The sequence below is a fragment of the Bactrocera oleae genome, chromosome 2 (assembly GCF_042242935.1).
Source record: "Bactrocera oleae isolate idBacOlea1 chromosome 2, idBacOlea1, whole genome shotgun sequence".
Taxonomy (NCBI): domain Eukaryota; kingdom Metazoa; phylum Arthropoda; class Insecta; order Diptera; family Tephritidae; genus Bactrocera; species Bactrocera oleae.
The window spans coordinates 49,837,708-49,863,352 of NC_091536.1; the positions used below are offsets into that span (position 1 = coordinate 49,837,708).

The 25,645-nt window shown below is 35.3% G+C and overlaps 1 long non-coding RNA gene across 1 annotated transcript in view; it reads right to left on the minus strand.

Annotated features, from left to right (window-relative positions):
* Positions 1–1,919: 1,919 nt before the first annotated feature.
* LOC106623591 (uncharacterized) overlaps positions 1,920–25,645 on the minus strand; it is a 112,190-nt gene continuing 88,464 nt past the window's right edge. The window contains exons 3-4 of the long non-coding RNA XR_011398041.1: positions 3,142–3,443; positions 1,920–3,080 (exon numbers count right to left, since the gene is read on the minus strand). This is a non-coding gene — a long non-coding RNA (uncharacterized lncRNA). The remainder of the gene's footprint in view (positions 3,081–3,141; positions 3,444–25,645) is intronic.

Below are 25,645 nucleotides of genomic sequence, written 5' to 3' on the forward strand. Positions count from 1 at the left end.
ATGCCAAATATTGTGAACATACCTCGTCAAATGAAAAAGTTTTCCATGCAAGTACTTGATTCCGATCGTTCAGTTTGTATGGCAGATATATGCTATAGTGATCCGATCTGAACAATTTCTTCGGAGATTGCATTACTTCTTCTAGCAAAAACTCATGCCAAATATTGTGAACATACCTCGTCAAATGAAAACGTTTTCCATGCAAGTACTTGATTCCGATCGTTCAGTTTGTATGGCAGATATATGCTATAGTGATCCGATCTGAACAATTTCTTCGGAGATTGAATTACTTCTTCTAGCAAAAACTTATGCCAAATATTGTGAACATATCTCGTCGAATGAAAAAGCTTTCCATGCAAGCACTTGATTCCGATCGTTCAGTTTGTAGGGCAGATATATGCTATAGTGATCCGATCTGAACAATTTCTTCGGAGATTGCATTACTTCTTCTAGCAAAAACTCATGCCAAATATTGTGAACATACCTCGTCAAATGAAAAAGTTTTCCATGCAAGTACTTGATTCCGATCGTTCAGTTTGTATGGCAGATATATGCTATAGTGATCCGATCTGAACAATTTCTTCGGAGATTGCATTACTTCTTCTAGCAAAAACTCATGTCAAATATTGTGAACATACCTCGTCAAATGAAAAAGCTTTCCATGCAAGTACTTGATTCCGATCGTTCAGTTTGTATGGCAGATATATGTTATAGTGATCCGATCTGAACAATTTCTTCGGATATTGCATTACTTCTTTTAGCAAAAACTCATGCCAAATATTGTGAACATACCTCGTCAAATGAAAAAGTTTTCCATGCAAGTACTTGATTCCGATCGTTCAGTTTGTATGGCAGATATATGCTATAGTGATCCGATCTGAACAATTTCTTCGGAGATTGCATTACTTCTTCTAGCAAAAACTCATGCCAAATATTGTGAACATAACTCGTCAAATGAAAAAGTTTTCCATGCAAGTACTTGATTCCGATCGTTCAGTTTGTATGGCAGATATATGCTATAGTGATCCGATCTGAACAATTTCTTCGGAGATTGCATTACTTCTTCTAGCAAAAACTCATGCCAAATATTGTGAACATACCTCGTCAAATGAAAAAGTTTTCCATGCAAGTACTTGATTCCGATCGTTCAGTTTGTATGGCAGATATATGCTATAGTGATCCGATCTGAACAATTTCTTCGGAGATTGCATTACTTCTTCTAGCAAAAACTCATGCCAAATATTGTGAACATATCTCGTCAAATGAAAACGTTTTCCATGCAAGTACTTGATTCCGATCGTTCAGTTTGTATGGCAGAAATATACTATAGTGATCTGAACAATTTCTTCGGAGATTGCATTACTTCTTCTAGCAATAACCCATGCCGAATTTCGTGAAAATACCTCGTCAAATGAATAAGTTTTTCATACAAACACTTGATTCCGATTGTTCAGTTTACATGGCAGCTATATGCTATAGTGATCCGATATCGGCGGTTCCGACAAATGAACAGCTTCTTGGGGAGAAAAAGAAGTGTTAAAAATTTCAGATCGATATCTCAAAAACTGAGGGACTAGTTCGCGTATATACAGACGGACAGACAGACGGACATGGCTAAATCAACTTAGCTCGTCACGGTGATCATTTATATATATACTTTATATGGTCTCCGACGTTTCCTTCCCCCTTTTCACTTTGACTTGCGATCATCCCACATTGGTGAACGTTTTTGTCGCGCTGTTTTTTTTTTATACTTAACTACATCGGCTCTACTGGTATCTGATCATGGAGTTTTTTTGCTTTTTGTTAACAGTTATAAAACTGAACCAAATAAATTTTATATTGAAACCTTTATAAATTTGAAAAAATTTCCGGCTTATTTGTTATTTATTAAAAGATCTAGTGGTGAGTGCTATAAATAAGAGGAAGTGTTGTAACAAATGCAATTATTATTAAGAATAATTGCCACTAGATTTTAATATTTAAATGTTTTTAAACAGTAATTAAATTGTTGGTATTTTGCACAAAGGCACTCACCACTTTTACCTTTACCGTACTGGCGAAATAAAGAAATATTACAGAATTAAGAATATATTAATTTACACCTTTTAATGTCGACACACTTGCTTTACAGGTTAAGCTCTACAATGTTATAATAATCGCAAGTGACGGAAAACGCTCGGTTTGGAAAACAGATATCTGGTACAAACGGGGTCGGAAAAAACGTTGCAAAATGCAAGAAACTCAGATGTCCCGTATAGTCTCGATGATGACGATCGAAGAAAAGAGAGCCCGTATCCAGTGGTCGATCCTTTTTGTTGATTGGGCAGAGTGGTGAGATCGTGTGTGTTGGTATCTCTCAGTGAGTTGTGTGAAGTTGTATGTATTCGTGTGTGGTGTTTTCGGAAGTGGATGGTATTGTTGAGGTGTGTTGGAATGTATTAGTGTTGCTTGTGGAGTGATGTTCGATGGGAAGGCTTATAGCTAATTTAGCCATCCCGGCCCCCCTAGGCGAATGTTTAGCCTAGGAGTCGTTGTAGCTGTTGCAGCGTTGCTACAACGTTGCTCAGTCCCGTGGAGCGGCAATACTACTGCCGAGAGTGCTGGCGCATCATCGGTGCTTCGTTTCGGTCATTCCTTAGTCGGGACGCAGGAGGGGCTGCTGATTGTAGGTGCTGTATCGCCCGAGTTGATGGTGGTTGTCTGCTTACAGGGCGGCTGCGTGTGGCAGGCGGCCGACCGATGTCACGTCTCGGTTTGCGATGGAGCAACGTATAATGCAGCCTGCCGCATATTTGACGGACGTGCACTCTTGAGTATTATGTGCCGCTGTCAAACAATTCAGACAATGTTCATTAGCCTGGGCAATCTGTTGGCGTTGCATCGGTTGCATGCCGCTGAAAATGTTGCAATGTTGTAGTCGTTGAGGGCGGAACATGATGCAACGGACGCGCTGCGTTTCCATGTTTGGTGTTGGTGCTTGTTGCAGATACAGGCGCTGGAGTAACCCCAGGTCGCGGCACATTGATAGCCGACCGAATAGCAGGCGTTGGCATAGGTGCATCTGCGTCCATAGTTATCTGTGTAGAAAAGGTTATTGGGTTTTATAAAGATATATACTTATATATATAGATTATATACTTATATATACGGATTGTTTTGCAGGTCTATTTAACCGGTTATTAATTACGTTTTCGGGATTATTACCGGTTTATCGTTTATCATTTGCTTTATCGTTATTATCTGCGGTTGGTAGAAAGCACATCTTCACGAGCGGTCTGGTCAGCGTTCCGCTTTGGGTACGGAGATCAACGACTCTAATTTGACCATCGGAGCCGTAATGTAGCAGTAGTGTCATGAATGATGACACAATCTCCAAGTTTTGATGCTTGTTCAGATATATTTTATGGAGATCCTTTATGCACTCTTCTTTTCATCGGCGGCTGAAATCATGATAGAGAATTTTAATTCTTTCCCAATGATTTAATAAGGATAGCTACTCCACGTCTGGCTCAGGTATGGCCAGAATGGATGTTCCTTTAAGAAAATGCCCTGGAGTTAAGGCTGTGAAATCTGAGGGATCTTGCGAGAGGGTGGTGAGAGGACGTGAATTGAGAACGGCTTCAATTCAAATTAATAATGTAGTGAATTCTTCATAATTGAGTTTGTAATTTCCAGCTACTTTTTTGAAGTGGGATTTGAAGCTTTTTACAGCTCATTCCCACAAACCACCCATATGAGGAGCGCTTGGAAGAATAAATTGCCAATTAATGCCTTGGGGCGCGTACTTTTGTACAATCCCAGGTGAGACTTGTTTGATAAAGTCCAGAAACTGTTTTTCGGTGGCTCTTTGGGTTCCAAAAAGGTTTTGCCGTTGTCCCTCATTATTTTTGATGAAAAACCACGCCGTCCGATGCAGCGAACGAGCAGCATTCGAAAAGCGACAGCAGCTCAGCTTAAGGTGAATAGCTTTTGTCGGAAAACAAACCAAAACTGCCACATAGCCTTTAATTAAAGTGGGAGACCTTAACATTGAAGCCTTGATCTGAAAAGGCCCAGCAAAATCGACACCTGTTGTTGTGAAGGGCAGAGCGAAGTAGTCGCGTTCAGATGGAAGTGCTGCCATTATCTGCGTTAGCATTTTTTGCTTATACGATGTGCAAACCTTGCTCATGTAAATGCACTTCTTTATTTGAGGTTTAAGACGGGGAACATAAAACTCTTAGCGGACTGTTTGTTGTATAAGACGGGGCTGGGCATGTTGCATTACTATGTGGATATAATGGTGATATATCACGGCAAGCTGTGCTTTTTCTGGGGGATTATGGGATGGCGTTCGTTGTGTGTCAGGCTGGAGTTGACAAGCCGACCATTCACATAAAGCAGACTCTTTGTTTCCAGAAATGGATTTAGTACTAAAGTGAGCTCCTTCTATCAATCGGCTTCGAATCTTTTAGCAATGATATTTCTCGGCTGAAGTAGTGATAAGAGCGCGTTTTGCTTTTTGTTAGTCTAGGTGCGTTAATGTATCGCATTGGGGGTATATTGGAGGTGCTCCGTTAACTTTAGTTTTGAGTTGCTCTATAAATTTGATCGTGTAGGCAACTACTCTGAGGGCTCGGGGGATCGATGAGAATCGTTCAAGAATGTCAGGATGATATATAAATATATATAATATGGGACAAACTTGAGATCTGGCATCAAACGCAGAAGTACTGTAATCAATTCCCAGCTTTCAAATAAATTTAAAAACGGTTCATTGGGCGCAGGAAAATATTAACCGTGATTGGAACAATGTGATATTTACAGATGAGTCACCTTTTGTATTGTTTAACCCCTTAAGACGGGTTTGGCTAAAAAAAATACAAACATTTATTCTAAAAAATGTTAAACCCACTCAAAAGGTGCATGTTTATCGATGCTTCTCTGCTTATGGATTTGATGTTTTGAGATGCTTTAGAGAAAATGTGAACACCGTTAAAATGATTAAATTTTATAAAAAGAGTTTACTGAAGTCAGCTGAAATGCTTTGCGGCTAAAATAACTACGCTTGGATACTGACACTGTACTCAATGATAACAAGAAAACCATATTGTTACTTTAGATTGCTTTAATTAAAGACAAAATACCAAGAAAACATTTAACATCAACAAAAGATTTCAGTCGGCTACGCCAACATACCTGGATGTCACTTCCTGTCCAATATGCGGAAAATTTAGTCGCAATTTGCCATCAAAGATGTCAAAGAGATTGAAGCAAGTATTGAATAAACGTCAGCTATAACAAAACTATGTATTTTCTATAATTACAAAATTTTTCCCAATAAACCTTACCAACACTTTGGAAAACGAAAACGTAATTTTTTGAACGCACTGTATATTGATCAACATAAACGGCGTAAAGTCAGCTAGAAACTTGGAAATCATTAATTATTGGGCTAGGAGTAGGTCTGGTGTATTCAGGAACATGTTTCCAATCAATTTCAATGTTAAAATAACGAAAATCATTATGGGTGCGTTCGAGATTGCGATCACGACAGCAGTGTTGCAAATTTGTGAAAGTATCACGTTCTGCGTGAATTTCTGGCAACACTTGCAACAGCATCACGTTCTACTGTCACTTTTTGCATGCAATTTATGCAAATAATCGGCAACATTAAATTTTTGTCTGCACATTAGCAAATATGCAACACAGTATGTAGTATGTGGTATCTGAGGTTATGCGTTGAATAATTTTACCCAATTTTTGCATTAAATAATATTACATGTTCACTTAATTTTGATAGAATGTCTTACAAATTGACCGATTATTATTACTAGAAAAATATTCTCTACGAATTATATTGAGAATCTTCGCAGATTAAAAGACGATATATGCAGTATAAAGTCAACTGGAGGTTCGAAAATCTTTGTATTAGGTATATGATGTATTGACCCGATTCTACCCAATTTGGACAGGCAGGCATACTACTATCAGGAAAATATTCTTTTGGTATTTCATTAATATATCTCACAGACTGACCAGTATTTTCGTTAAAAATGCAGACATTAGACTTGAGAAAGCATATCATAAAGGCACTATTTGTGTAAAGTTTTATCCCAATATATTATTTTATGTTTGACGGTTGATATATGGTTAAATAGAAGAATCATAAGGAATGAAAAATTGTCTTATCTAAAATGAGGGCGCTGTCGCTGTCCGATTTCGCTTATTTTCACACCATAAAATAGGTCTTCTTGTCAAGAAGTTTGGTTGATTTACGCTGCAATTACACGAATAAGAACTTGTTTTCAAGTTGATCACAATACTTGTCAAAATTGATTCAAATTGACAGTCGCGACGTGTGCTGCAAGCAACTTGATAATCAATAATAGTTTAAGATGCCGTCGTCATGAAAACTACCTAAAATTCTTGGAAGTTTTTTACGAAATTAATAATATAATGGAAAGATGGAATGCGATGAAAGAGATGAGTTGAGAAAGACAATCTCGATGGACGAAAACGACTACAGTGTATATTCAAAATTAAAATTTTTGCTTATTTCAACTTAACTTGTTGTGCACTATAAGATATTTGAGAGAGAAATATTCAGGGGTGTTGTGGAATCCAAAACCGATTTGCGTAGTTGTCAGAATTGCAAACCAATTCACATTTTCAATGGTGTCACAGAATCTGTTTTGATTTTCGTCTTTTCGAGCATATGTATGTAAAACCAATATTCGAATCAGCTGTTTACTATTGTGACAAAACTTGCAAATGAATAAATTTCCTATCCTTATCCTATTAAAATATATGGATTTTTTTATAAACTCAATAACTATGACATTTAGTGTTTTATTCTTATGTTTTCCCCAATAGAAATAACGATTAACTAATTCGTAACAATAATATTTCGCCACGAATACCAGAACATATCAGAACCGACGAGAAATTGGTAAAACCAACTAGAAAGTGAATGCATAGACAAAATGTTATAGAGGCGAAGTTTTGTTAAAAATATACTATATAAGTAGAGTGTTGCCGTGTAAATAGCAACTAAGCTATAAACAATAAGTTGTAAACTCAAATAACGAGCAATAAGTTTTAAGTTGTTGGAATTAGAAATAAATATAGCATTAAATTGGGACTTTAATTTAACAATCCAGTGATCGAACTCAAGAGTGAGTTATCTTGTCGCAGTTATAAACGCATTTGTCAACGCAGTTGAAAGAGCCGTTCCCAACGCCAGATGCACGAATATTAGCACAGTTGGAAGAGCAGTTCGCAGCGCAAGATGCACGTATATCAGCACAGGTGTCCTCACAGTTGAAAGAGCAGGAGACACGGATATTGCAGGTGACCTCGCAAATAGCGAAGTGTCCTCACAGATTTCGAAAGAGCGCGATAAAATTAAAACTGAAGTGAGTGAATTGAAAGATCGCTCCACTAGCTACAATTAAATCGGCCAATTATGTTGTCAGCTTCTCCCAAGGTAATACCTCCATACTTTGATGGCATTATTCCGTTCCATGCTCTTAAGCTTCAATTCAAAAAGACGGCATCTTCAAATAGTTGGAACGCTGAAAATAAAGTAGCCGCCTTGCTTGTTGTATTAGGAGGATCTGCAGCGGAGATATTACAGACCGTTCCAAACTGCGAGTCGAGTAGTTATGAAACGTTGATGGGTGCAATAACAAGACGGTATGATAGTGGCCACAGGAAGCAGATCTTCCAAATGGAGTTGCGAAATCGCCGCCAGAAAGCCAATGAGTCTTTGCAGGAGTTTTCTACAGAGATTGAGAGATTAGCTAACATATTATGCACATGAATCCTTGAAATACATCGAGGACACGAAAATTCAGACCTTCGTTAATGGAATACGAGATAACACTACACGCTTCGCTGCGTTAGCTTGCCCAAAATTGACGTTTGTGGTGTTCTGTTTCGTATGCTGTGACAGGAAACTGCATCTCTGCTTAGCAATCAAACATTTAAAGCTCATTAAGTAGAAATAGAAGAACACACTTGAGTGAACCAATTACTTGCAAAATTGATAACATGCAGAAAGCGGATGGCGACTGATGGTGTAGTTAAATGCTTCAACTGCGAAAAAAGTGGCCATATTGCACGCAACTGTAACCAGTCCGATAATCCTGTTGGACATAAACGCAAAGCTGAGGAAGATCAAGCAAATGTCAAATCCAACCAATCCTTAAACTTAAGCCAGCCGAAAGGTCACGAGCTGGCTCCTGCAAGAAAATGCCCTGTAATCTCCATTTCACAAATATGTTAGTGGATCTACAGACGGCAAAAAGCGCATACTGACTGTGGATACGGGCGTATCACATTCCATTATTCGATCTGATCTGGTTGATAAAGAAGTGAGACCATTAGCTGGGGCAAAGTCACGTACTGCAACTGGAGAAGATACCCATGTTTTCGGGATAGTAACTTGCGAGATCGTAATTGGAAAGGTAGCCGTGTTATATTATATAATTTTATAGCAGCAGATATCGTCGACAAAATCATAATTGGAGTAGACTTTCAAACTGGTTACTCACTTTGCTTTTATTTTTTATTCTTTCAGATTCCGGTTAGCAAATATAATTGAAATACAATTTTTCTTATATAATATTACAATTTAATATTTTAAAATTTTTTAATGTTAAATACACTTGATTTGGATTTTACTTTAGGGCACTTCCGGGCAAACTGTGCTGCTACGTCTTCGCTTTACGAACGGGTGTCGAGAAACAAAAAGAGGCCATTCTGGTCTGAACAATCCTTTGTGTTTATTTGAGTGGTGAACAAGATGATGATTGAAGTGTCGGTGTATAGTGTGGTTGGTTAGTTGTGTTGGTGGGTAATATGGTGTGTACGTGGTGTATGATGTTGCATTGTGTTATGTTGGGTTGTATGATGTTGTACGGTGGGTTGTGTGCTTAGCAGAGAACGTATATTATAGAGAAGGTTCAATTGCGGCCCAGCGTGTGAATTGTCAAAACCTAACAAGATTTTAATAGTGGACTTCACCACATCTGGCTCGGAAGGAGAAATTTTAACAGTGGCGCGTAAACAGAGCTGAGCATTCAATGAAAATTATGCTCAGAGACTTGCTTTGATATTACAGCTGCATGTTAGCCTTTTGGCATATATTTTTATACGTTTATATGCAATCATATTTATTGATATGAATATCATTTTTATGAATGCATGCAAAACTGATAAGATCTATTAAATTATGGAATTTCGAAATAATATTTATAGTCAATTTGGGCATTTAATAATATTATATAGTTTTTACATAATATGCATTGCTATATAATTGTATATCTTTTATCACATTAACATTATATAGCCATATGTACATTTATCTGAACATGCGCATTTGCATGTACGCATTCAGAAATTCAAATCATAATTTATCACTTATCAATACACTATAAGCAGAGAATGTTAATAAATATATATATATTCATATATTAACATTCTCTGCTATATGTGCGCATATTGATTTATATGTCAACATATATATATATGTATATGTATATATTATATAAAAACGCAAAAACTACAAACATTGTTCTACAAAAACAACAATCGTCACAAGTCAATATGTCAGCCAAATAGCGGAAGCCAAAATATATGTAAATCACACAACAACAACATTTTCATTCATGAACGCAGGCGTACTTTCGACAAGCAACCTCGCTTCATTCATAAAAACAGATACCCTTACATCCCCCCGAGCATGCTTTTGGCCACAAGCGTCTTTTCAGGACGATGGCAAAAGCTAAAAATCATAAATTGAACAAATTTCTGATATTCCCTCTAGAAGAGAAAAGCGACAACCCCTCAAATATGAGTATTAAAATATAATATTTTAGAATAAAAGTGACAACATAGTATATTTGTCGATTTACAATTCAAGAAACTTTTTAAAGAAAATATTCAATATTCCTCTGATTTATATATACAGTAAACCCCGGTTAAGTTTCACTCCTCCTATCCTTCTTATCTGCCTGTGTCTTGCTGCATCTCACGTTTTTTTTTCTTAATTTTTTAAGGAAAACAGTAATTTTTTTTTTAAATACATAGAAATTATTTTTTTGATACCACTCGCTTAAGTACCACTATCGCTTATGTTTCAAAGCACAAAAAATCTGCATCTTTGGTTTTGGCACTTAACCGGAATTGACTGTATTTGTCAAAAGAACGTGCGTATGTAAATATTCGAATTTTTTGTACACACATCTGCCCGTATATATGCACATGACTTGTTGACTTTGTTTCCATTTATGCATGCCATGTTGTATATGAATAAGGGTTGATTTTGCACTTGCCATATGCGATGTATGTTTGTAAGAGTGTGTATGGTTCTGATTTCCCATGAAACAATGAGTGTACATATTTACATACATACGTTGCATATAGACAAATTAACAATTATAATGGGTACTTTCATATTTGTTTACATGCAACTTATTTTTTAGCCCAGCCGCGAAATGTTTTTAAAAAAACAAATTAAGCTGTTGCTTCAACTTTATTCTGTCATCTTTCCAGAACGCCTTCTTACAGAAAAGAGTCCCACTTATTTTACACTTAAGCCTATTTATACTATTCATTATTGTTTATTTAATATGAATTTCATCATTTGATGAAATTCTTTAACCTTGAGTCTATTGGATTGCGATTTTGTTATTATTGAGAATTTAATACCAAAATCTGTTTACAAATAGTGATTGGCGATATTTTGCTATTGCTTAGAGTTACTTTTCAATTAAACTATAATGTTTACTTTACAGTTAAGTGCTATGTGTGAGCGGTGGTGTTAACTCCCCCACCTCTAAGTCGAAGCGTCCCGTCTTCGAATATAATGCTGTTAAGTAGTTGATTTGATTTGACAACCTCAATAAATTTTCTTCTTTTTCTTTAGAATTTTTTAATTGAATTTGAGAAGTAATGTATATAAAAAATTTATAAACAAAATAAACCAATAATGTCATTAACGCTATAATAGTAATTGACCACCAAATGGGATTATTGTTCATTTCCTGTTTTAATGGTGTAAGTATATTGAAGTTGTTTAATCTCAAATCTACATTTTTTGTTTCAATATATTCTTTTATAAAAAATGTTTTAAATTTTCCTTCTTTTAAATGATTAATGATTTTTCCTGTTGGGTTTTCATATATTTTACTATCAATTGTTACATTATCTTGAAAAGTTACCAAATAAACTCCGTTTATTATGTGATTATTAACTTTATGTTTTCCAGATACTACTATCGCTCCATCTTTAATAATTTTTATAGACTCATTTTTATACTCTCGCAACCTGTTGCTACAGAGTATAATAGTTTTGTTCACCTAACGGTTGTTTGTATCACCTAAAATTAATCGAGTTAGATATAGGGTTATATATATATAAATGATCAGGATGAAGAGACGAGTTGAAATCCGGGTGACTGTCTGTCCGTCTGTCCGTCCGTCCGTCTGTCCGTCCGTCCGTGCAAGCTCTAACTAAAATTGAGATATCTTTATGAAACTTGGTAGACATGTTTCATGGTACCGTGAGACGGTTGGTATTGCAGATGGGCGTAATCGGACCACTGCCACGCCCACAAAACGCCATTAATCAAAAACAAATAACTTGCCATAACTAAGCTCCGCAATAAGATACAAGACTGTTATTTGGTACACAGGATCACATTAGGGAGGGGCATCTGCAGTTAAAACTTTTTTTTAAAAAGTGGGCGTGGTCCCGCCTCTAATAGGTTTAATGTGCATATCTCCTAAACCGCTAATGCTATAATAACAAAATTCACTGGAAGCAAATGTTTTTAGCACTTCTATTGACGGTGTTAAAATAGTTGAAATCGGGTGGCAACTCCGCCCACTCCCCATATAACGGTACTGTTAAAAACTACTAAAAGCGCGATAAATCAAGCACTAAACACGCCAGAGACATTAAATTTTATCTCTGAGATGGTATAAGATGACTTTATAGGAACCGCGTTCAAAATTAGACAGTGGGCGTGGCACAGCCCACTTTTAGGTGAAAACCCATATCTTGAGATCTGCTTAACCGATTTCAACCAAATTCGGTGCATAACGTTCTTTTCATGTTTATATGTCATAGTGCGAAAATGGGCGAAATCGGATTACAACCACGCCTATTTTCCATATGACACCATTTTAAATACCACTTGATTCTTTCACTTTCCACTATGCAAATCAAGCAACAATGATTATATCGGCGTAAAACTTTGCGTGAATAATACGTTTAAAGTATGCCACCTTGTGACCAAAAATTTTCTAAATCGAACCAAAACTGTTCAAGCCCCTAAGTACTAAATATGTGGACCCCAGTGCCTATAGTTGACCTTCTACCGAAAATATCAGTCAATCCACAAAGAAATCTCAAACGAGTATACCATTTGACTTTGCGAGAGTATAAAATGTTCGGTTACATCCGAACTTAGCCCTTCCTTACTTGTTTCTTTTATTTCTGCCATATCTAAAATTAATGGATTTAATATCCCTACTTTTGACAATGCAATTGTTTCTACTGTGTTTTCAAGTTCATTTATTATTAGTTTATTCCTTTGTCTTAAAACAGTTTTTTCATTACAGCTACCTTGTAATTGTTTTAATATTTGTGTTAATTCCGTAATGGTCTTAAATAACTGTGAATTAGTTGTAAATTGTTTATTATTATTTTCTATTAAATCATTTACTTTATTTGTTATTTGCATAAAATCATCATGGTCAGGTGTACCTGTAATCCATTTCCAAACTGTCCCAAGCTCATTAATACCTCTTTTTGATTTATTATCAATTTTTAATTTTTCTAATAACGTTTCTATCATTTGTATTTCAAAATCCATATTCAAATAATACTATTTTCTCATCGATTCTATAGTTATTTATAATGTTCTCAAATAGCGATAAATTAGTCAAATGACACAGTGATCCATAATTTTCAAAAATTGCTGCATTTTCTTCCTCTATTAGTATATAGTGTTCCCTTGTATAATCAATTATATCTGATGTGATAATTGTAGCATACAACATCAACAATAAAATTTGTTTATGTGTTCCCATTGTTTCTATAAAATTATAAAATTACACTTTAATATTATCCTTATGAATAATTCTGTTTCTGCTTTGTACTTTAACCCTATTTCCTAAATCCTCTATTACTATTTGTTTTTTATATTTGGATTTTAATTTATTTCTTTACCCATATATTTTTTCATATATAACTTCCCCTCTATGATAACTTTTTTGAATCCGTTTTTTATTATGGTACTTCAACATTTTTTCCTGAGCATTTTTTAATATTTCTCTCATATTTCCATGTGCTTCTTTGTTAAATAAAACATTATAAGGTTTGTTATCTGTTACCGAGTGTACTGTTCTGTTATACTGCTGAACTGCCCTCATAATTGATTCGTAATCACTTATCAAATTATGTTTTTTCTTCAAACATCGAGAAATCTCCACCAGTGTCGAATGAACCCTTTCTACTTGTCCATTGCTAGTACTGTGACGTGGTGCACAATAAACAATTTGTATATTAAATCTTTCCATTAAAGACTTGAACTGTATCGTACTAAACGCCGGTTCGTTATCTATAAATATACATTTAACATCTGGAAATGTCTGCAAAAGTTCCAAAACCTTATCTTCTAAATTTAGTTTATCTTCAATACACTTGATATTTGGAATAAGAATCCAAACACGTAATAAACTTTAATTTTTGTGCAAAAAATATATCAATATGGAGTTGTTCTCCTTCTTTTTCTGGTATTGGTGCTTCACCTATTGGAATTAATTTCGGATGCCTTTCATACTTATTACTATTACATATATTACAATTTTTCGCATATTGCTTCAATTGTTTTACCATTAACGGCCAATAATATTCTTGCCTAATTTGAGCTATATTTTCTCTATAATTTCTATGTGCTCTATTATGCGTTTGTTCAATAATTGCCCCCTGATCCTCTCTATTAGTCACATCATTAGCGAATAACTTTGTATAAAAAAATTTTATCGCTGGAAATGCTTCCCTTAAGAGATTTTTTATTTCATAAAGCACTTGAGATGTGCAGTGTATTCCCGTAACTATTTTTGAATTTATATATTCTTTCAAAACACCAATTATATTTTGTGGTATGTCGTACTCGATTAAAAATCGCTTATTATTAAAATAAGAAATCGTCTCCAAGACTGTTATTCTTGCTCCATCATTAATCAATATTTGCTGTTAAAAAAGATTTAATGGTTTCTTTGTTTCGTGAATGTGATACTCATCACTACTTTCTGCTGAATGTTGAGTATTCGTTACTGAATCACCTGAACGATCTGACTCCTCAGGGCTAGTTATGTTATTTAGTATCTGTCTTGACAATGCATCAGCAACGACATTTGTTGCCCTTGGCTTATAAATAATTTTTGGTGAAAATTCTTCAATAAACGATCTCCATCTTTTAATTTTAATATTTGGATTCCTTTCAGAAACCGCAAATGACAAAGGTTGATGGTCAGTGTGAATTTCCAAATCACTAACACCGTATAGATAATTTCTTAATGTTTTTAGTGCCCACACTATGGCAAATAATTCATTTTCATTTGTTGCATAATTCATTTCTGTAGAATTTAATGTTTTTGATATAAATATAATGGGCTTACCCTCCTGTGATAACACAGCTCCCAAAGCCACATTTGACGCATCAGTAGTTAGAACGAACTTCATATTATAATTAGAATGCGTTAATTGCACCTGTTGAGACAATAAATTTTTCAATCTTTCACAAGCAGTTATGCCACTCTGATCAAGATCAACACTTTTCTTCTTTGACAAGTATTGAGAAATCTTTCCATTTTCTCCCTGTAAATATTTAGTTAATGGCTTCGATATTGCCGCATAAATTTCTATAAATTTCCTATAGTACCCTGTTAATCCCAAAAATCCTCTCAACTGTCGTAATGTCCTTGGTCCTGGGTAATTTTGAATAGTTTCAATTTTTTTTGGATCTGTTTTAATAATATCCTTAGCTACTACATATCCCAAAAATTCAACTTCCATTTGATAAAACTTTGATTTTTCAGACGATATTTTCATGTTTGCCCCCCTTAACATTTCAATTATCAAATTCAAATGCTTTTTGTGTTCTTTTAAACTTTTTGAAAAAATTATAACGTCATCAATATACACATGACAGAACTTCCCTATATATTCTCTCAACATATTATATTACACAAAAATGCTCGTCGCATTCTTCAATCCGAACGGCATTCGTAAGAACTCGTATTTTCCATTATTAACCGAGAATGCCGTTTTTTCTATATCGTTTTCTTTTATTAATATCTCCAAATCAATTGTGGAAAAGTATTTTGACTTTCCTAAATTTGTCAGTATTACTTCAGGGTTTGGCATCGGGTACCTATCCGATATTGTTTTTTCGTTATTTTTTTTGAAATCGATCACCAATCTCAATTTTGGACTTCCGTCGTCATTCATTCCTTTCTTTGGAACTACCCATACTGGAGAGTTGTATGGGCTTTTACTTTCCCTGATTATTCCCTTTTGCAACAAATTTTTAATTTCTTCATTAACAAATCTATTCACTGACATTGGATAAGGATATTGCTTTGACCAAATTGGTCTATCCTCAGTTATTCGTATTTCCGCCTTTACATCAGTACGAAAGGGCAGATCTAAGTTTACATTCCTATGTATTTCCAAAATTTCCTCAATTGCTTCATTTTGCAATGTTTTTATCATTTTTCTTTCATCATTCAATGCTGATGGTCCTCCGATCTTTGAAACTGTTGTTAATCAATAAATTATGTAACACATGTCCGCTTTCGGGAACATGCCCACTTTCTTTTTGGTTTATTTTTTTCCCAAAATCAGCTTTTAGTAAGCGTTTTGTTTTTTTGTTGCCGGTATTTTCACATTTTTCTTTTCCGTGGCCGGTATTTACATCGGCAGGCGCCTTAGGATTTTCGAATCCCAAGGGGTTTAAATTGTTTAAATCATCCAGAAAATGTATTTTTTCTATTTGGCTATCACCATATAACAATACTCGATTTGGAATATCAATTTTTGCCCTGATTTTATTTAACAAATTTATTCCAATTAAGAGATCACTCTCTAAATTATCAATTTCATAAAACCGTTCCTGAAACCCAAACAGATTGGCGTTGTGGTAATATTGTATGATGGTCGAACCATTAATGGTCCTTACCCTCTTCTTAATTGCTAAAATATTTTTATTAGTATATATTCCCGCCCGTATATATGAACTGGTTGCCCCCGTATCTATTAATATTCTAAATATTTGCCCCGTTTTTTTATCCGATTTAATAATATAGGGCAAATCGAGATTTACTCTAAAAAATGATTTTCGTTTAAATTATTAATCCTTTGTACCTTCTGCTGAGGTTGAGAGCTGATTTGAGCACTATCATTTCCCCTTTTTGGTACGTTATTTGGTTGGTAATTTGTCTGATAATTACCCCTATTTACCCTTACCTGCGACTGGTTTGTTCGCCTTGGGCTAGGCCTATTTAATATTTGGAAAGACTGATCCACGTCCATCGGTTCTGGACGATTTTGTGTAACTTCATTTATCTGTAGCGTCCTTATTGGATACCTTAAATTATTTTGAAAATTGTAAGCCCTCTGATTTCCCTGTGAAGGACCCCTTGAATTTATCATTTGACTATTTTTTAAAAAATGCAAAGCAAATTGTGCTCGCATTTGATTTGAATATAATTCTTGCGCCGTAGCAAGAGCGTTTGGCAAATCTTTTGGTGCCAGCGTAAACAGAATTTGATCCAATGGGGGATTAAGTCCCGTTATAAAAGTACGTAGGGCTGTATCCCTATTTTTAATATTCAATTCCTTTGTTATGGCAGAATTCGTGCCATGAGTCATAATTGTTTTGTTAGTTAATAACGTTAATTTTTTATTTACCTCGTTATAAAATTCTATTAAGGTCCTGGAACCTTGTCTTAGTATACTCATCTCCTGCTCTATTATATGACAGGGTCTCTTATCGGCATATGCGAAGTCCAATCGGCTCAAAATAGCGTCGAAGTTAAGGACAGTGCCGTGGTTTGTCAAGATGTCATTGGCATTCTGCGTTAATTTATTACGCAGTATTGTTAAAGCTGCGAAGTATTTTTTACTCCCCCTGGTATAAAGCGACATAGAGTTATTGGCGGCTTCACGCCAGCTAACGTAATTATTTATTTTTCCCTTAAATTCGGGAAGAGATTTTATGACATCTAAACTTTCATCACAATGAATGGTCGAGTCGATACTCTCAACCGAATATTCAGTTACATTATTATTAGAGCTTAAATTCCTAAGCTGGAGCCTAACTTGCTCCAATTCTGTTCGCAATGAAGCAGTACTAGCTGCTATTAACCTAGACACCACATCCATATTCATCGAATTATTACCGTTATTTGCCAAGGCCATTACGGAAAACTTTTTTGTTACTTCTTCCAGTTTTTTTTTATTTAAAAACAAATTCTTTTATTTATTACTATTTTTTCCTTGGGCACTTGGAATGATTGTGATTGTCCCTACACTTATCACACCAATATAGTCTTTGGTATCCTAACTTAGAGGGACTATTTCCCATTAGTATTTTAAATACATGAACTTATACTTAACTATATTTATTCCTGGTTGCTGCCTGGTCACTACCACCGTTAATAATTATTTGTTATATCTCCTTGTTGATACCTGGTCACTATCACCGTTAATAATTATTTGTTATATCTCCTTGTTGATGCCTGGTCACTATCACCGTTAGTAATTATTTGTTATATCTCCTTGTTGATGCCTGGTCACTACCTCCGTTAATAATTATTTGTTATATCTCCTTCACTTTCAAAAGTTTTTTTATTTTTTTTTTTTATATATTTTCTCGTATTATTTTATTCACGATACTTATTTCTTGTAATTAAGCAACTTAAGATTTTTATCTCCTTTATTTGTTACTCAGTTTTTTCGGTTTTTGTTTTACTTTTCTCGTATTTATTACGATACTTGTTTCTTTATTTTGGACAACTGGAGATTTTTGTCTCCTTTTTTAGTTGCCAAAAAATTTTTTATTTAAGTTCAAGAGATGTTTTTACATCTCCTGGCAGGATCGCCACTTATTTTTTAGCCCAGCCGCGAAATGTTTTTAAAAAAACAAATTAAGCTGTTGCTTCAACTTTATTCTGTCATCTTTCCAGAACGCCTTCTTACAGAAAAGAGTCCCACTTATTTTACACTTAAGCCTATTTATACTATTTATTATTGTTTATTTAATATGAATTTTATCATTTGATGAAATTCTTTAACCTTGAGTCTATTGGATTGCGATTTTGTTATTATTGAGAATTTAATACCGAAATCTGTTTACAAATAGTGATTGGCGATATTTTGCTATTGCTTAGAGTTACTTTTCAATTAAACTATTATGTTTACTTTACAGTTAAGTGCTATGTGTGAGCGGTGGCGTTAGCTTGCACACATAATTATACATATACTTACATATATATGTATAAGAATATTTGCGACCGCTTGGTCTTTTCTTATGGGGTTATGTCAAGCAAGAGGAGTACAAAATCAAACCAAGAAATCTGACTGAACTGAAGCAGTCCATTAAATAGATATTTGAGGCAATCCCGACTTGAACCCTCCAGCCTACATTAATTTTCTAATTAGGTGAGCTGCCCTGTATATGCAGAATATCTTAAAATTATATGCAAAGTCGTTTGCGCATTGTAAATATACGAATTTGTAAGCGTACATTTCTTAACATTGAATTTAGCATTATTTTTCTCATTTAACATTCAAAATGCTCAATTCTGCTATTTTGCGCTCCGCAGGGGTAAAATTCTGGTGAAATCCGCTTATAATTTGTTTGAGGTGAGATCCTCTTAAGTTGGCGAGTAACCCTCCGTCAAGAGGAACATTTTGACAATCGGCACACCATGAACCTTCTCTATAATATATGTTCTCTGTGCTTAGTTGCAAAATGTCGCAAGATCAGAAGTCGCATGAACGTCCCGGCCCCCCTAGGCGAATTAATTGCCTAGAAGTCTCTGCAACTGTGGCAGAGTGCTCACTACGGCGTTCAATCCGGTTGCCCTTTGTCGCTGGTTGCGATGACCATAGGGTGGTGGAGGGGGCGGCGAGCGTGCCCCTCTGGATGGCTTTGGGCGATATACTCTTTGGCGGTGGACGGGATTCCCTTGTTGTCTGTGCCGGTGACTGGTCTGCGTTGTGGACGGATTTATTCGTCGAGGAAATCGATGGATCCGCGATCTGGCGGGCCAAAGTCTAGTCAAAGAAGATAATCTAAGATTCTCTGCACATTGTTTTTTAAAATGTTCAAATATCACCGCCACCTCAGTGCTTAACCGTACCAACAAGATTTTGCTTGTCAAGGGCAGTTCCTGACTTGCGCCACACAATTTGTCGACCTTTTATGCCAAAAATGCAAGATTTGCTTTCATCTTTCTTACAGATTTTCTTGTGCCTATATTTACTTGTTATTACACTAAAATCCCGTTATCTCAAAAACGAAAATAGGAATATAAATTTTCGTTTTTGTATTTTGAACTTAAGAATATAAAGAAGAAATACATGTAGAAAATTTGAACTGAATTACCTATTTACATTGTGTTTTTACTTCACTTAAAAAAATGTGTCGGGGGAACGCAGACTTTATTGGCTATATGTATGTTGTGGTTAATTTTTAATCGCGTTTGTTAGTGTTAGGTTTGCATGTATGGATTATAAAACGTATAAAAAATTTCGAGTTAAACGAATTAATTGTCGGTTTTGAATTTATTTATGCGCTTGTCTTTTCGGGGTTTTTGTAATCGGTTCTTCGGTGTTCCTCATAATTTAATTTATGATTACCAGCCGTATTCTTAAATGGGACTTAAAGCTTTTTACAGCTGATTCCCAGAGTCCGCCCATGTGGGGAGAACAAGGGGACAGTTTATACGTCAATCGATTCCTTATGGTGCATATTTTTCAACAATTTCTGGGGAGACTTCTTTAGTAAATTTAACAAACTCTTTCTCTGTGGCTCTTTGAGCTCCAATAAAATTTTTCCCATTGTAACTCATAACTTTTGATGGAAATCCGCGTCGTCCGACAAAGCGTGCAAATGCTGCGAGAAAAGCCGCAGAAGACAGATCCGAACATAGCTCGAGGTGTACTGCCTTTGTCGTGAAGCATACAAAGACAGCCACATACCCTTTTCTGAATGAAGAAGACTTTAACGTAGAGGCCTTTATCTGGAAAGGTCTAGCAAAATCGACCCCAATAATGGTAAAGGGAAGAGCAAAATTGCAGCGTTTATTTGAATCATTATTGGCGAAAGCTATCTTGCGGGGTCGAAAAGTTTTGCCACCGAGGAAAGTATTTGACATTTGGTTATGGTGGATATTGCAGATATTGACTCAATTTTATATGAGAATTGATCTGTTATCGCATTCCATTGAATCCCGAGTGTTTTTGTAGTACTGGCCTTTTCAAATTTATGGAAGTTTGTATCTAATAAGTCTTCCCATTTTATGTTTTTTATTATCTCAGGATGATTTGATGTAATTTTCTTTAGGGGGAACCCGGCTGAATTTAGTGCTTTAATCACTTGAGATAGTGATTCGCACGCTAATGAGAGACTGTGGCTACCTGATAGAATATCGTCAACGTATGTTTGTTTTTGTAGCACAGAAGTTGCTAGAGGCGTATTTGTTTGACAGGTTTTTGACACTTCATGTAATGTCCTAATGGCTAAATAGGGTGCACAGTTGATGCCAAAGGTATCAGTTTTATGTTTGTAGTCGCTGATTGGACTATTACTTGACTTTCGGAAGACTATACGTTAGAAATCTTGGTCATCTTTATGTACTAAAATTTGTCTATACATTTTCTCTACATCTCCAATGAAAACATATTTAAACATGCACCAATTTAGTATTAGCAGCATGAGATCAGGTTGTAATGTTGGTCCGTGTATAGTACATCATTGAGGGATTTTACCTGAGCTCGTACACTTTGAGGCATTAAAAACAACTCGTACTTTTGTTGTGATTTTATCTGGTCTTATTACCCCGTGTTGTGGGAGATAAAAAGATAAATATGTACCTTTAGATATTTTTTCATATGGTACAGCTTCTTCCATATTATTTAGGTCAAGATATTCATCCATCATGTTATCATATGCTGATTTAAGCTCGCTTTTTTTTATCAGGCTTTTTTCCAAGCTTAGGAATTGCTGGACTGCTGATATTCTAACGTGGTCTAGAGCTATAGTTTCTGGAAAGGTGGGCTTGAATCATGTTCGTATCTTGTTGTTGTGGATTTGTAACAGGCTTCGCATGCCAGGTCTTCTTCTGAAGGTTGTGTGATCTGGGGTAATTCTTCTACTTCCCAGAATTTTTTGAGTTGATTATTTAAATATTTGTTTGAAATATTTTCAACTTGAGTTGTAAAGGAATAATTTTTTCTGTGACATGGCCACTTAATACCCATCCAAAGATTGTGTTTTGGGCTAACAATTTATTAGAGATTTTCTCTATACCTTCAAGAATTATTTGAGGTATTAAGTCGCTGCCCAATAACATGTCGATTTGTGATGGGGTATGGCACTTAGGATCTGCTAAATTGAGATATGAGCATTTTTCCCTCTGTTTTTTATTTACTTTATAGCTTGGAAACAAATTAGTGAGCTGCGGTAGAAAAATGGCTTCTGTATCTATTCGTATATTCGCGTTTGGAGAGTATATGGTGATTGGGCAAACTTTATTTGAATTTTGTATAATTTTTCCGCCCATTCTCGAAATTTGAAAACTTGAATTTTTGACTGGCAATTTTAGCCGGTTTTGAGCTTTTGTGATATAATATAAAGGATCTTTGAGAGCCTTGATCTATTGATGCTCTTTATTTGAATAAATCTCCCTTATGTTCTATTGAAATGACCGCTGTGGGTAAAATAATTTTGCTTTCATTCTCTGAGTGAAAAGCTTAAATTTTTGCTGCTTTTGAGCAACATGGGTGTTCCTCTTTATTTTCGGGATTCGGGATTCGGGATTTCGGGATTATCTGATTTGTTTGTCGCGACTAGGCACGTGGTTTTTTGTATGTGGTTTTTCTTCATATTTGTACAATTTATTTAAGTGAAGCAATGAGTGATGTCGTCGTTGACAGCACACAAAACTTAACTTGTTTTCACAGTCTTTTGTCCCGTGAGAATTGGACAGACAGTTGATTCAAAGTTTATGTTGTCGGACAAGATTGTTTCTATCTAAAACGGACATTTTTTTAAATTTCTCGCAAGATTAATATAAGATCTCTCTGTCCTCCTCTACAGATTTCACATAATGATTGCCAATGGTTTGTTTGATTGAACACGAATTCTATTAACGTGCCTATTATATTGTGTGTTATTACTGACTTGGGGTTTAAAAAAGTTTTTGTTTAAGTCATTTTGATGACCTTTTGGCTTAACTACCTTTTTGTCTATTTCCTACTGAGTTGTTAAAAATTCTTTCATTTGATACCATTTTGGCGATTTCTTTCTTGCCACTAGTGATTGCTCCCATCGTAGCAAAGCAGCATCAGGTAGTGTCGCTGCGCAAATATTTACTTGGATAGGTCCTAAGATTCTGTGGATACAATTTGTTTCTAACACAGATAAGCAATTAATCACTGTCGAGTATAGTTTTTGAAATTCTTGGCTGGTTTCTTCTTGAAATTTTGGTAAATTAAAATAGTTATTTGGTTATCTACCAATACTCTTTCGTTTTCGAATCTCTCGACCAGTGCATTCTAAGCCAGATTAAAAATTTCGTCGTTCAAAGCGAAACGCTTGACAATACTGCCTGCTTCCCCTTTTGTTTTGTACCTGAGATGGTTCAGCTTTTGTGCTCGTGAAAGTTTAGGATGGTTAATGTACACGGCAGTGAACATGTCCAGGAAGGACGGCCATTGATCATAACCTCCATGAAAAACTTCAGTATCACAAGCTGGTACTTTTAAAAATATACTGGAATCTAGGTTTTCTTTTGACTGACGCCGAAGCTTTAATGTTTTCTGGGAGTTTAGCGTCGTCAGTATCTAATATTGTATCGTACGCTGCCAGAACTCGTGCCCATATATAATATTATATATGCTTTGAATTTTTAAATTTAGGACTGCTTCTGTATTGTCGTTAATAGGCGAAGCCGAAAACCGTGTGCAGTCTCTAATAAAACTGTCACTCTCAGTTATGAACCTTGACAGTGAATTGTCTTTGGTTCTTTTTGTTTTGCACCCTGCTTTGAGCGTGTAGCTTCCGCGCGTGTGCATTGTGCTTTATCTCATCAGCCAATTTTGCAATTTCTAATGATAGAGGTGTTCGTGGTTTATTCTCTTTTGATTCATCAGATTGCATTTATAATACTTTGAATTAAGTTGAAAGCTATAAACTAGCTATTAAAATAGTTTTGTATTACATTTTATAAAAAAAAATTTATATAGTATAATTGTAGTAAAAAATTTTAGTTTGATAAGCTGTAGCTATTATTTTTTTTTGCTGTTGAAAGCTTCGATTGTAAAATTAGTCTGTTGTAATTTTTTTTTTATCGGACAAGTCAATTTAGATTTTATTGAAATGTATGTCCGTATCATTATTATCTTAAAATTTGACGAAATTGCTTGCTGGGTATTCGTTTCACTCGCGAATAATTTGTATATTTTGTATGTATGTATATTCGTTTTTATTATATGTATCTATATACATTTGTTTAAAAGGAACGCGAAGATTAAATTGTTCTTAACAACAAATGTATATATATGTGTATATATATCAGCATACATATGTATGTTAATTTTAATTTTCATATATTTGGTTATGATTATCCGTTTTGACAGTATACTTTTTATACCCTGAACGGGTATATTAATTTTGCCACGAAGTTTGTAACACCCAGAAGGAAACGTCGGAGACCATATAAAGTATATATATAAATGATCACCGTGACGAGCTGAGTTGATTTAGCCATGTCCGTCTGTCTGTCCGTCTGTCAGTCTGTATATACGCGAACTAGTCCCTCAGTTTTTGAGATATCGATCTGAAATTTTGAACACTTCTTTTTCTCCCCAAGAAGCTGCTCATTTGTCGGAACCGCTGATATCGGATCACTATAGCATATAGCTGCCATGTAAACTGAACAATCGGAATCAAGTGTTTGTATGGAAAACTTTTCCATTTGACGAGGTATGTTCACGAAATTCGGTATGGGTTATTGCTAGAAGAAGTAATGCAATCTCCGAAGAAATTGTTCAGATCACTAAAGTATATTTCTGCCATACAAACTGAACGATCGGAATCAAGTACTTGCATGGAAAACTTTTTCATTTGACGAGGTATGTTCACAATATTTGCCATGAGTTTTTGCTAGAAGAAGTAATGCAATCTCCGAAGAAATTGTTCAGATCGGATCACTATAGCATATATCTGCCATACAAACTGAACGATCGGAATCAAGTACTTGCATGGAAAACTTTTTCATTTGACGAGGTATGTTCACAATATTTGGCATGAGTTTTTGCTAGAAGAAGTAATGCAATCTCCGAAGAAATTGTTCAGATCGGATCACTATAACATATATCTGCCATACAAACTGAACGATCGGAATCAAGTACTTGCATGGAAAACTTTTTCATTTGACGAGGTATGTTCACAATATTTGGCATGAGTTTTTGCTAGAAGAAGTAATGCAATCTCCGAAGAAATTGTTCAGATCGGATCACTATAGCATATATCTGCCATACAAACTGAACGATCGGAATCAAGTACTTGCATGGAAAACTTTTTCATTTGACGAGGTATGTTCACAATATTTGGCATGAGTTTTGCTAGAAGAAGTAATGCAATCTCCGAAGAAATTGTTCAGATCGGATCACTATAGCATATATCTGCCATACAAACTGAAAGATCGGAATCAAGTACTTGCATGGAAAACTTTTTCATTTGACGAGGTATGTTCACAATATTTGGCATAAGTTTTTGCTAGAAGAAGTAATGCAATCTCCGAAGAAATTGTTCAGATCGGATCACTATAGCATATATCTGCCATACAAACTGAACGATCGGAATCAAGTGCTTGCATGGAAAACGTTTTCATTTGACGAGGTATGTTCACAATATTTGGCATGAGTTTTTGCTAGAAGAAGTAATGCAATCTCCGAAGAAATTGTTCAGATCGGATCACTATAACATATATCTGCCATACAAACTGAACGATCGGAATCGAGTACTTGCATGGAAAACTTTTTCATTTGACGAGGTATGTTCACAATATTTGGCATGGGTTATTGCTAGAAGAAGTAATGCAACCTCCGAAGAAATTGTTCAGATCGGATCACTATAGCATATATCTGCCATACAAACTGAACGATCGGAATCAAGTGCTTGCTTGGAAAACGTTTTCATTTGACGAGGTATGTTCACAATATTTGGCATGAGTTTTTGCTAGAAGAAGTAATGCAATCTCCGAAGAAATTGTTCAGATCGGATCACTATAGCATATATCTGCCATACAAACTGAACGATCGGAATCAAGTACTTGCATGGAAAACTTTTTCA